At 52.0% G+C, this 13062-nt stretch overlaps 2 long non-coding RNA genes across 2 annotated transcripts in view; one reads left to right on the forward strand and one right to left on the reverse strand.

The window, feature by feature from the left end:
* Positions 1–1920: 1920 nt before the first annotated feature.
* On the reverse strand, positions 1921–6088 carry LOC129392632 (uncharacterized). Its single transcript, XR_008618840.1, has 3 exons — positions 5949–6088; positions 2971–3043; positions 1921–2178 (listed from the first exon to the last, which is right to left on the reverse strand). It is a non-coding gene; the product is annotated as an uncharacterized lncRNA (long non-coding RNA).
* Positions 6089–12083: 5995 nt separating this feature from the next.
* The window catches only part of LOC129392615 (uncharacterized), a 7750-nt gene continuing 6771 nt past the window's right edge, over positions 12084–13062 (forward strand). The window contains exon 1 of the long non-coding RNA XR_008618792.1: positions 12084–12257. This is a non-coding gene — a long non-coding RNA (uncharacterized lncRNA). The remainder of the gene's footprint in view (positions 12258–13062) is intronic.

Consider the following 13062-nt stretch of genomic DNA (forward strand, 5'->3'; position numbering starts at 1 on the left):
GCGGCCATGGCTCACGGGCCCGGCCGCTCCGCGGCATGTGGGATCCTCCCGGACCGGGGCGCGAACCCGGTTCCCCCGCATCGGCAGGCGGACGCGCGACCGCTGCGCCACCAGGGAAGCCCCTGTCCTTACATATTGAAGAAGAGCAGTGACTTGCCAAGGTGAGACCAAGGGGTCAAGGTCCTGCCCACACTGCAGTGCCTGGGTAAATGCTCCTCCGTTCCCAGCCCAAATTCTAAGAGACAGGTTTCTCCCTGAGGGCAGAGGTTGGGTTCCCCCCAACCCCATCTCCTAGATCTGTAACCTTTTCCTTCTGTGACCTGACAAGTCTTTCTGGACATGCGGGCGAGAGTCCCTGGGGCCAGGCTATGTAGTCAGGCCGACTTCGGGCTGCATCCTCCTGTGTCAGTTACGAGCTGGGCCACGCAGACGACGTGCCAGAGCTCTCCAAGTCTCAGTTTCGTTATCCGGTAGATGGGGCTAATAATAGAAGGAAGCCTTGTCTCGGGTTGCTTTGAGGATGGAGACGTTGCAAATGAGGTACTTAGCCCCGACCTTGGCACGTAGGAGCTTCTCAAACAATAGGGAGCTATGATGTCTGATTCATCACCCCAGGTAAAGTGGGAGGGGACAGTCACAATGCCCTGATCCCTGGCAACGTGCCCAGCAAGCCTGCTTGACTCCGAAAGGGAGCGATTCACTCCTGTGGCGGGGTGGGGGGGAAACGGGAGGGGGCAGAGGAGGAAGTAAATGGGGAGGAGAATCGCCCTCCCTTTCCTCACGCTTCTGGCCACAATTCCACTCTTGGCTCCGTCTCATCAAATCAGTCGGCGTCCCTGTGATGTCTGCCCACCCACGGGACATCTCTGACTAAACGTATTCCCCCTTCTAGTACTCACTCTTCACCCTGCTTCCCGAATTACGGTTAATGACCGCGCCATGGAGTGAACTCTGCTTCCCAATCAGCACCCTGTGCTTTCCCCGGGCACCAGGCATCACAGCTATAGCGGCGCCTGCTACGTGCCGAGCCCTGCCCTGCTAGACACCTGTGACAACAGAAATGACTAAGGCCCACTTAAAGGGAAACAGGACAGCCAGGCTAAGTCCGGGTCCTAGGAGTGACACGAGACAGGCTCCATGGAGACCACGTGGGTGAACCTTCATTGTCGATGTCAGTAAAGTGTTCGGTACAGTCTGCCCACATAGGAAGTGTTCAATACATGCGAGCTCTTTCTCAATTTCAGTTAATGGCATCTTTCAGTTCTAGGATTTCCATTTGCTTCCTTTTTTGTAGAGTTTCTAGTTCTCTGCCCAAAGTTGCAATCTTGTCCTTTACACCCTTGATCCTATTATTCATTCAGGGTTCTTACAAAGGCTGCCCCTGTTGACTCCATTATTTGAACGCCCACCGGGTCTCTTTCTATTGTCGGTTTTTCTCCGGTACACACATTGTCTTGCGTATGCCTCATTACTTGTTATTAACTGCTGGACACTGTGTAGCAAAAACTGTGGGGACGATTTGAGGCTCTGGATGATGTTGTGTGTACCCAGAGACAATACACTTTTGCCTCCTCTGGGCACGGAGGCCAAGGAGCACGGCAGCCCCAGGTGACTTCACCCAAACGGGGCTTGAGATGAGTCAGAACTGGGCTTCGGGAAATCCATTTCCGTTCACTTTTCACGCTCCAGGGTCCCAGCCCAAACCTGAGTTGTCTGGTGGAGGGGGCCCTTCCTAGTCAGTGGGAGATAAAATACAAACTGCATCTTCCCCCGCCCCCGAGCCCCATGAGTCTCCCCAAAGACGTGATTGACAACTTGAGCAGGAACCAGGGAAGGAGGGGCCTTTAATTCCACTTGAAGGAGCAGGGAATTTATCGAAAAGAAAATTGAATCAGAGGGTGACACTGTCATATTTGTTTTATTAAGACCATCCTGGGAACGGCGGCCAGATGGATTAGACTTGGACGAAGTTTTGGGGTGACTGAACCGGAAAGCAGGGCAGCGGTGTAACCCTGATCTTGGCAGTGGATGTCGACAGCGGGATCTCCAAAAGGAGTTCTGACTTGTAGCATTTGCCAATTTCTCTGGTGTAGATACGCCCACCACGGATGATTTCAAGCCACCCACATCACTGAGTGCGAAGTTGGGAAGAGACGGGCTCTTCCTGGCTCTAGCACCCTGAGGGGACAGGGAGCTTTGAGTGTTCTTTCGTCTTTCCAGACAGAAATTGTCCCCACTTTTCCCAACTCCAAATTTCCTCCTCCTCAGCCCGAATGGCTCACCCCACAGGTCCCATCCCCCTCCCAAGAAACAGTCTCTACCAATAAATCCCGTTTATCAGGAAACATCAATGAATCTTGGTCCATTTCCAGCTGTGCCTCCTGGAGCTGCATTTGTTGTCATCCAAGTGTCCTTGGGAAACACTTAAGCAACAGGCTAGGGTGGACAGGTGTGCACCTTACATCGTAATGGCTAAATCTCATATTCAGAATCTTCAGCCAATTCTTGAACGCCTGAGTGTTACAGCACATACGACACAACGCAGGCAGTGCTACTGTCCAAACGTTGTACATTTTTACTGAGATAATGGCACAAAGGCTTCCGTTCCTCTCCCCAAGAGATGACTAAATATATTAATACGAAGAGGAGGAAAAAGGATGAGAAATACAAGCCCCCATAGTATAATCTGCTGTCTTCTCTTCGTCCATCTCTACCTACCCTGCCCTGCCAGGCAGCCAAGTCAATTTTAACCAAATCTGTTAGTTTATTAGAAGCTCCCTACAGCAGCAGGTCAGGTTTGGAGACAGGTGCTCTCCTGGGCATCTCTGCCCACCAAGCTGCAGCCATCAGAATGACCGAGTTGCCTGTCCTGGCTGGTAAACATCAAGAGACTGTGTATAAAGCCAACTGTGATTGATTGCTGCTTTACAAGACGCTTGCTCTCCTCCCAGATGTAAATGGTAAACTCACTGTGAATCCCTTCTGAGGTTCAGAGTTTTCCAAGATGATCTTTGTTCCAGCAGTTTCTGGGTTTGATATGGATCTGCATTGAAAGCCATTATTTACCTAGTTATCTTATGTTTTTCCAAGGTACATGTTTACTCTTGCCTTCTGGGCTTTGATGATTGATTAGCTTTGTAAGGCAGCTTCTCTGCAGGCAGGAGGAGAAGGGGAAGGACAGGAACTTGGGGGAGGGGACTACCCTGTTTCTTGCCTGCAGTGTTTCGGCCTCTGTGTCCTACGCTTTCATACAGATCTTATTTAGTCCTCATATAGCTGTGCAAGGCGGGTATATGTACCCCAAGTCTCAAGGTGGGGATATACTTATACTCACTTTGTAGAATAAGAAATCGAGGCTCGGAAAGATTAAATCACTTGCCCCAGGTCCTGGCTGAGCCAGGACTTGAACCCAGTTCTTCCTACACTGCAGTCTGCCAGAGAGGCAGGTGACATTTTTTCTTCTCTGCTTCATTGCACAGGAACAAGAATTATATTTGTTCTTGTGCTGTTCCTTTTGGTTTGAACTCACATCTTACAGAGCAATGATTTATTCTATAACTGTTTGGAAATTTCAGGAGGTTTTTTGCTAGTAAAGAAAAGATGATTCTAAGACCTTACATAGGTTAAAGAGAAACCTCTTTACCTTGTTATGGACTAGGGTGGCCAATTGCCCTAGTTTTCCCAGGATTTTCTTGGTTTTAATTCTGAAAGCCCTGCATCATAGGAAACCCCTCAGTCCCTGGAAAACAGATGATTGCCTTATCATACAAACCCTTAGAACATACTGGCACCATCTCGTGGCTAGTGCTGCAAATTGCAGGCACAATTAACTATCAATCATTGTACCTTGCCAATTAGCCTAGTAGCAGAGATGTTGTCCATTTTATTAGATGAATAGACATATAGGCAAAGCACACCAGAGGACCCCCAAACCTTAGTGAGTCTTCCACTCAAGGACAGAGACTATAGCCGATATAATATTGATCAATCACCCTCATTCTAATCAAGTTAATTTTTAGTTAAGCCATTCATATTTAATTTCCCTCAACTATGTAATCAAGATATGGTCAACATTCAGTAGCTTAAAATTGTTTTCAAACTTAGGTCGTAGGAAGGATTTACCTTTTCATTGTCACTTCTTCACCGCCTCCCCCTCCTTCACACACATTAGCTATAAAGTCAGCAGTGTAGAGAGGAAACAGAGGTCCAGTGACGTAAATGGCTTGTCCAGGGTAATGCAGAACACACACAGGGTGGTTCCGTCTTCATCCTGTCTCTGTCCTCACTTTCCCAGCTCTTCTGTCAAACCATGAATCTCACTGGGTTCTCTCTTCCCAGATCCCCGTTCTCTAGTTGGCGTCAGTGGTACCACCCACGTTCCTGGCGTTAGATGGAGAATGTGGTTCCTCCTCCCAGGAGACATGGTGTCTTCACTGGACTAACATGCAGTTGTCTCCTGAATTCAATCCAGTTCAAGTTATACACTTTGCTTAGCACCTACTATGTGCCAGCTTAAAATCTTTTGGAATGAACCTTTTATAAGTATAGTGATTCCTTCACAGCATATCCCTGTCTGACTCTGAGAGTTGCATCTTCCCTTACACATTTGAAAAATACGTAAGACCATGGGTTAACAGTTTAACGCACCCCACTGGAGACTGTTACACCCACTGGGGGAAGGGCGAAGGTTTGCTGCTCCTGGAATCACTGCTGTGGTTTACAATGCACTTCTCGCTCTCTGATCTCATTTGGTCCCCATACCCCTAGAGCATATCCAGTGGTTTGGAGACAGACTGTCTGCTGTCGAGCCCAGCTCCTCCGCTTATACTGGCTGTCTGGCCTTTGGCAAATTATTTAACCTTCTATGCCCCAGTTTCCTCTTTTGAAAATGTGAACCATAATAGTCTTTCCTCATATGGTTATTGTGAGAATTAAATGAAGTAAACCATGTAAATAGTTCAGCAGAATGCCCAGCTTGTAGTAAGCACTGTGGAAGTATTAGTTATTACTGTGTCCTTGAAACCCCGAGTTTGTCAGCCTCCTCTTGACATTGAGGAAAGTGAGACCCAGGTAGGAGAAATAATTTACCCATTAGAGGCCAACTTAGAATTAAAAACTGGACCTTCAGACCACCAACCTTAAGATCTTTTCTCTGCCCCTCATGTATCTTACTTAACCAGAGGTTGCAAGCCAGTAGCTCGTAGATTAAATATTTTATTTTCTCACTTTATTGTTGTATTTAATCAGAACGCTACACATCACAAAATCAGAATATCTGATTCTTTTTGAAAAATGAGACGTTTTGGGACTTCCCTGGCGGTCCAGTGGTTAAGACTCTGCGCTTCCTCCGCAGGGGGCGCAGGTCCCATCTCTGGTTGGGGAACTAAGATCCCACATGCCGCATGGTGCGGGAAAAAAAAAAAGAAGAAAAATGAGAAATTCTGGCCACTTGGACCTGCATTCTCATGGAAAAACCCGCCTGGAACTGGGTGGAACTGACTAGTGACAACCCCTAATTCTCCACAGTCCCTACCCTTCCCTATTACCCCTCAGATCTACGGTTGAGGAACAGATTCTATTAGTATTTCTCATTCAGCTCACACTGTTCTTTCTCTCTTTTTACAGAAACATTTCTCCAATTTTCCGCATCTCTATCAACAGTGGGAAATGACCAAGTGACTCCAAGGGCTTCAAGATTTTTTGCACAGCAGGCATGCTTCCTCGGTTCACCTGCTCACCCAGCACGCACGGGGCTCTCAGCCCCTGCCTCAGAGCATCTGCATGGTCTCTCCATGGAGGCTGTTGTCTGTACAGTGGCCAGGTCTCCCAGACAAGCCTAGAGCTCCATGCCCTGGACATTCCCCTTGAAGCTCAGTGTCTGAGAGCATTTGGCAAATACTTTTCATTCCCGTGTTTCAGATGGAAAAATAGGAGTGGAAGGAACTTACCTAAACCCACGGGGAGGGCCTCGTAGAAGACGAGGTGTTCCAAGGTCTTCCAGCCTCTGGCTCCAGATTGAGCTCTGGCACAGGAAGGGAGGAGCGACCAGGCCCCACCTGTGCCACCAGCACCTCCCAGGGCAGAGCTGCTCCCTCCTTCTTGATTCCCTGAGGAGATTGAGAGGAGAAGCCCCAGCCTGCCTTCCCAGATACCCACGCAGGGCTGGCCACCGCAAGGAGGTGGGCAAGCCCAGCTTCCGGAAAGGTGACTCAGGCTAACAGAAGTCAAACTGGTTCTTACCTGCATAAAACTGGAGGTCACGTGGGAGGGGCTGAGCAGGCTTAGTGGGGCTGTGCCCACCCAAACCCAACGACCGTCAACTGGCGCCTGCATGCACGCCTTCATCCAGACAACGTGGGTGGACTTAACCCTGTGTGCCAGGTTCTTTTCTGGGCCTCGGGGGAAAGCCACAGAAGGTCCCTGATGTTCTAATGGGGAAGGCGGACAAGAAACAAGTAAACAAACTAACTTCATATGGCGGTAAGTGCTAGAGGGGAAAGAAGAAACGTGAGGCTTTCCAGGGACGTGGGGTGGGTGCGATTTTAGGGAAAGTGGTCAGGGGAAGTCTCTCTGAGGTGATACTGGAGCTGACACCTGAATGATTAAGGAAGGGGAAGAATGTTCCAGGTGGAGGGACCGCAAGCACGAAGGCCCTTGGGTAGGATCATCGTGGTTGGATCGTGGCCCATGTGGTTGGGGCTTGGCTTGGGGAGTAGAGTGTATGCGTCTCCTCCTCCAGTTACCCTCAGGCCCCATGCCCAACCCTGGCATGATGCTGTCTTCGAGGTCAGATACTCTCTCCCCACCTTCTCTGGAAGACTCTGTGTTCTCAACCCTCTCTTCCTCTTTGCCATTCAGAACTGACCTGCTTGCTAGCTTCATGCCCTGGACCCTGCCAGCAGGGAGCAGACAACTCAGGAATCTCTAAAACCACCCAGGTGGATGCATGGGAACAGTGGCAGGCTGCTCCTGCCCGGCTCCAAGTCCGGGGTCTCGTCCCCAGGTCTGCAGCAGCCTGACTCTGGATGCGCCCCTTCCGTTCTCCAGGCCCTCATTCTGATAACTGCAGAGGAAGCAGTCACTCCCTGCCCTGCCACAGGGGAGGGGCTGGCTGGAAGAAGGAATGATGGGCAGACTAGAATGCTTTATAAATTGTGCGCACTGAAGCAGGGCCCTGCTGTAGGCGATGCCGTAGGGCGCAGGTGAAGGGGAGGCCAGCCTAGTGGCTGCCCCCATCCTGATCCTGCCACCCCGGAGCCTCTGTCAGGGAAGGACAGGCCAGTCGCCTGAGGAAGTGTCCTTCATTCAGGACCCTCTCCAGAGGGGTCTGGGAGGAGCAGTTCACTGTCCCCTCACACAGTCTCTGGGACCCAGGCTCATTCCTTGGCTCCGCCCGTGGGGTCTGAAAGCCAGGCCAGGAGGTGCAGGGCGCTGGAGCGGGGCAGGGCCCCATCCTGGTGCCCTAACCGCAGGGACTTCCCACAGGGCCTCACTTCCTGCTCTCTGCAGCCCGGCCTCACCACCTAGAATGCCAGGGCCTCTGAGCTGGGGCTGGGAATTTTTGAAGCAGCTTTTGTAGAGAAATGTTTTCTTGCTAAAGAATCAGGAACTCAATTTTGTAAACCTGGAAAGTTGGGCCTTGGGGCAACCTGGAGTGGTGCGTGTCTGTTATTACATCAGGAGGGCCGCTCTGGGAGACGGGCTCTGGTGCCTGGAGGTTCAGATCCCTGGCCTCACGAACTATATCTGTGGGATTCTGGGAACATCTGGAAAATGAGGGTAAGACTATGGCCCCCCTTGCAGAGGGGTTGTGAGGACTGAGCTAATAAACGTGCTCAGGACACAGGAAGCATCATTTAAGCATGAGCTATAGTCTCGCAGGCTAAGGGTCTGATGTCTCCCCTGGGGAACCAGGGGCCTGGCCTGGGGTCAGTAAGGAGATGGTAAACTGGGCTACCGATCAGGGCCCGGGGATGGCATGTGGATCAGAGCAGAGGCTGGGGCTTCCCTGACACGGGGCACATCCAGGGTGAGAGGACCGCTTGTGGGCACCTCTAACCCCCCAGGGCCCGGTCCAACTCCAGAACTCTCCTCTCCAGACCTGCCAGCACTCCTGCAAATCTGCAAAGCTCTGAGGGATCAGAGCCTGGCCTTGAGCACAGAGAGCCCCTTGGAAGCCTGGAGCCGATTGTCCCAGAGGTGGAAGACGGGCAGCTGTGGGAAGAGCTGGCGTTGGGGAATTTGGGGATTCCTGGTGGCTGGCACCCCTTGGCCATGGAGGTCGGGGTGCTTCTGAAGCACCCAGTGGCAGTGACTGACCTGCCTTGGGCCAGCCCCCTGCACAAGGAAGAGGGCAGCAGGGTGGGATGGGGGGAGTGAGATATTGAGGCTGGATGTCATTAGAACCCCTATCTTGGATTCAGACGGTCGCAGGTGAGGTCTCCTGGCAGGAGAGATCCCAGGGTCCTAAAGGGAAGTCATAATGTGGAAACAGAAGTCTGGGCCACTAGCCGGGCTCAAGGCAGGTGCCGTGGGAAGACTAAGAAGTTGGGGGAATCCCTCCACTGCAGCCAGGAGAGCAACACCCAGGGGGCGACCTGGTTCCTGCCGTTCTAGGGACATGAGGCCACGACACTGAACTTGAGTTGTGAAAGGAGATGGCATCGGTTTTACAGTTCTGAGGATTGTAAACCCTCGAGCCGTTCCCCATGGTCTTAGACAAACCCTAAAGCCCTTACAGCATCCCTAAGAGTCTACGCCACCAGGTCTGGGCTGAGCTTGCAAAACAACCCCCTTGTCCTCTGAACTGCAGCCACACAGACCTGCTTTTGATTCCTCAAATTCACCCTTCCCCCGACCTCAGGACCTTGGCACTGCTTGTCCCCTGCATGGAACTGCCTCCCCTCCCCCGCTCTGCTGACTAGTCTACCAGCATCTCCCTGAAGACCTCAGCTCAGACACTCATTTGTGTGATACTCCGTGCAACACCCGCCTCCCTGGCAGGTCACTGCAAGGACTGTGTCTGCCTTGTTCTCCGCTGTGTCCCTGACCCATAGCACAGGATCTGCCACGTGGAGAAATGAAATCAGAGAATGGATAGGAAGCCACCACGTGTGGACACGGTGCCTCTCTCTCTCTGACACACACACACGTACGTCGCTACAGATAAACAAGACTCCCGAGCATAACATTCATAAGTGATCACACATTGAAACGCACAAGTTCACATCCGTCAAGGTCAAGACGTGCCGACTCTGCTTAACCCATGATCCCCTCTTCTGGGAACTACCCCCATCATCTGCACCCCAACACACAGGGCCAGTCACCTTCGACCTCCCGACTCTGTCCCCAGGCCATAGCTGATTGGACCTGTGAGGCCAACTGCTTCAAACTAACCCACTGCCAGGAATAAGGAAGTAAAAAGCAGAGAGGCCAGGCCACGTGTAGCTGCTCTCAAACCCAAGACTTCGAAATCCATCAGCTCTAGAAGGGGCCACTCTCGGCAGATATACAGAGAGAGAAGCAGATTCTACGGGAGAGAAGAACGGAGCAGACAGACAGAGAGACGCAGAGGTGAGGAGGCAGTGGCCTTCAGCTGATAGACGATGATGCCTCCATGTCTCATAACCTTAGTTATGAGACACCTTAGTTATGAGACACCTTAGTTATGAACACCTTAGTGTTCCCACTTAGGATCTCTCACGAGATCCTGTACTTCCTGCTGCCGTGTCCTGTCTCACAAACTCCCCATCACAGCCGAAGCTAGCTCAAGCGTGTCCTGTCTCCTGCAACCGAAGCCTTAAATTAAATAATCCCATAAAAGCCACCGAACAGCACATAAGGAAACTGAGCAGTCAGTCAACATGAAATTCCAGAAGGGACAGTCCAGGAAGGCACAGGTGGGTGACGGGAAGAATCATTTCCTGCATCTGTACGGTCCATCCGGTCCACAAGCTCCCGGGGGAGTCCATGCTTCAGCAGTGCCGTCTGAGGTTTGTCTGCCGGCCACTCTGCCTCGTGTTGGCGAGCTGCTCCTCCTTTTCTCACTCCAGCCATCTCACCCCGTCCTCGGCCACACTGCAGCGGGCACAGCACAGGAGTCAGAACCGGCTGCGTCCTCCTGGTGCTGTCCAAGCTGTGTCTGAAGGAAGAGGGGCACTTCCTGGTGCTTTCCCAGCCGCTAAGGAGTAGAGCTGCCAGGTAGCTCAAGGTGGGCTGGTCCCTGCCACACCAACCAACAAAAACCTAAAGCACATTTGCTCCAAGAAGATTCACTCCCCACCCACCCCCACCAGGTGCTCCGTTAGACCCTGAGGGCCCAGAGGTGAGTGAGGTGGGCGTGTCCTCATCCTCACGGGGACTCAGTCTTCACACCTCCAGAAAAAGGACATCACGGGCTGATGTGTGCATGGATAAAGGAAGCACAGGGTTTGGTGTCTCCCTCCAAACAGGCGCACCCCAATCAGGCTTGGAGACCTAAAGCACATTTGCTCCAAGAAGATTCACTCCCCACCCACCCCCACCAGGTGCTCCGTTAGACCCTGAGGGCCCAGAGGTGAGTGAGGTGGGCGTGTCCTCATCCTCACGGGGACTCAGTCTTCACACCTCCAGAAAAAGGACATCACGGGCTGATGTGTGCATGGATAAAGGAAGCACAGGGTTTGGTGTCTCCCTCCAAACAGGCGCATGGGGTCGCAGGAGGGAGATGGGGTCGCAGGAGGGAGATGGGACAGGTAAGGGCGGAGGATGGGACAGAGGCCCCAAAGGGGGAGAAAGCACTGCTGGGGGGCTTCAGGCAATTATAAGTCATCAGAGCCAAAATGTAGAGTTCAAGGGGAAAAACAATGGGAGGAGCCTACAGGGTGATGGGGGCCCTGACATCCAGACTCTTGTCCATCTACCCCATCAAGGACTCTGGACTTTGGCAGAACTGGGGGCTACAGAACTTCCAACAGGGGAGACTTGGGGTAGCAATCAGGTTGGAAGTGGGGGAAAGGCTAGCAACTCTTCAATTTGCATTTTCCCTCTTACACTGTATGCTTACCTGGGGGAGGAGGAGTTGGGGAGCTGATGGTAGTTCTCTTACCCCACCACCCCCTCCCAAAGAAAAACAACCTGAGCTAAAGTGTATCTCTGTTGTTTGTTTCACGTCTCAGGGTGGCTGGACCCTGGGAAGCCCTGACCCACGTTAGTCACCTGAGAATGCTTCCTTTTCTGACACCGGGGGCTTTCGTAGGGAAGGTAGAACCATTTCAACCGCAGAGTCTTGCAGTACATCAGAATTCCTGGAGAGACGGAGCTACAAGCCACTCCTTGGTGGGTAACAGGAAAGTGCAATTGACCTGTGGTCTGTTACAAAAGTATTGCATCATTGGGGAAAGACGCCTATGCCCAAGAACAGAATGGCCCAGAGTCTGGGCTTGTCCCTGACCTAGAGGCTACCCAGGCTGACTGGATCCCAGTGCTGGGGGCCAGGGTCATGGACTTGGATCTCAGGAGGGCCTGCCTGTCTTGGTCTGTTGCAGGAACACAGGGTGCACACCTAAGCCAGACCAGCCTCTCTGCTACTCCAGCAAGAGGGCTTTGTGTGGACGGTTCCACTGCAAATTCACTCCTCTTTGTGGTTCATGCCTGACTGACAGAATGTGTGCACAGAATCTAGCAGGCAATGGAGATTAGCAGGCAGGCATTTACTGGGGAGTTATTTTACAGATGAGGAGACTGAGGGACGGAGCTCTTTGACTCGGAGGCTGCTTAACAATCCAAACACCTCCTTCACGAATCAAGCGCTAGCTGTGCTTGATCAGCACATCTAGTCAGGAAACCTCAGTTCCAAAAACCTTGGCTTCTCATTCACCCACGGACTGTTCCCAGACAAGCCTTTATTCCTTTCTAGGATTCGATTTTCCCTGCTCTAAAATGGGGATCATAACACTTGACCTACTTTTTACTTCCCTCATTGCATTGTTGCCAAGACCAATTAAAAACAAGACTGGATTTGTGGGTGTGCTTTGGGAACTGCTAAGTCCTATATAAATAGAAGATGGCATGCTTACTGCACATGCAGGATACGGGGTCTAAGGGATCAGAAGCACAGCAGGACTGCCTCCTGCCCGGTAAGGAGCTTGCTCCGAAGCCACGGGAGTCATTGTGGAGGGGATGCTGGGAGCTTCACAGGTTGGCCAGCACTTGAACCTGTTTCTACCCAGAAGCTCAAATGGTGGAAGGGAGTGAAAGCCTTTGTCTCTTGCAGCAAGGTCTGTTTCTTTAATTTTGGGCTTGGTCTGAGGCCCCTTCTGGGGTTCATGAGCTAGGGGACCTGATATGGTTGATCAGAGAAAGTTGCAGGCTGTGGAAGCCAGGATTTCAAGCCCTTGGCACAGAAAGAAACCCCAGGATAAGGAAAAAGGGGCACAGAAAAGAGGCCTTTCTATAGCCCAGAATGGCAGCAGTTTCCTCAAAGAGCTCCAGTGTGGAACCTGGGATCTGAGTGTTGGCACCCCTGCTAGTCCAAGAGAAGGCCGTGTGTGTGTGTGTGTGTGTGTGTGTGTGTGTGTGTGTGTGTGTACAGTGGTTGACCTGGGGTCAGGTGTACCACGGGGCCTCTTGATTCATTTGAAACCAGGGTCCATCCAGATCTGTTTTGAGAGTGACTTCGGTCCTTGGGTAAAAGCACGGCATCCTCATCCTAACAGATGATGAAAAAAAGTTCGCCAGGTGAGGTGTGGGATCAATGAGGAGGGAGCGGACCCCAGGAAATGCCAAGGCATGGCTCAGGTATAACCTCTTCCTGTATGGGGACAGTTTCCCCATCTGTGAAATGGGAATGATGATAGCACTTTAATAATACTAGCAAAGGCCTCCCTGGTGGCGCAGTGGTTGCGCGTCCGCCTGCCGATGCAGGGGAACCGGGTTCGCGCCCCGGTATGGGAGGATCCCACGTGCCGCGGAGCGGCTGGGCCCGTGAGCCACGGCCGCTGAGCCTGCGCGTCCGGAGCCTGTGCTCCGCAACGGGAGAGGCCACAGCAGTGAGAGGCCCGCGTACCGCAAAAAAAAAAAAAA

Source organism: Physeter macrocephalus, chromosome 12, assembly GCF_002837175.3.
Source record: "Physeter macrocephalus isolate SW-GA chromosome 12, ASM283717v5, whole genome shotgun sequence".
Classification (NCBI taxonomy): Eukaryota; Metazoa; Chordata; class Mammalia; order Artiodactyla; family Physeteridae; genus Physeter; species Physeter macrocephalus.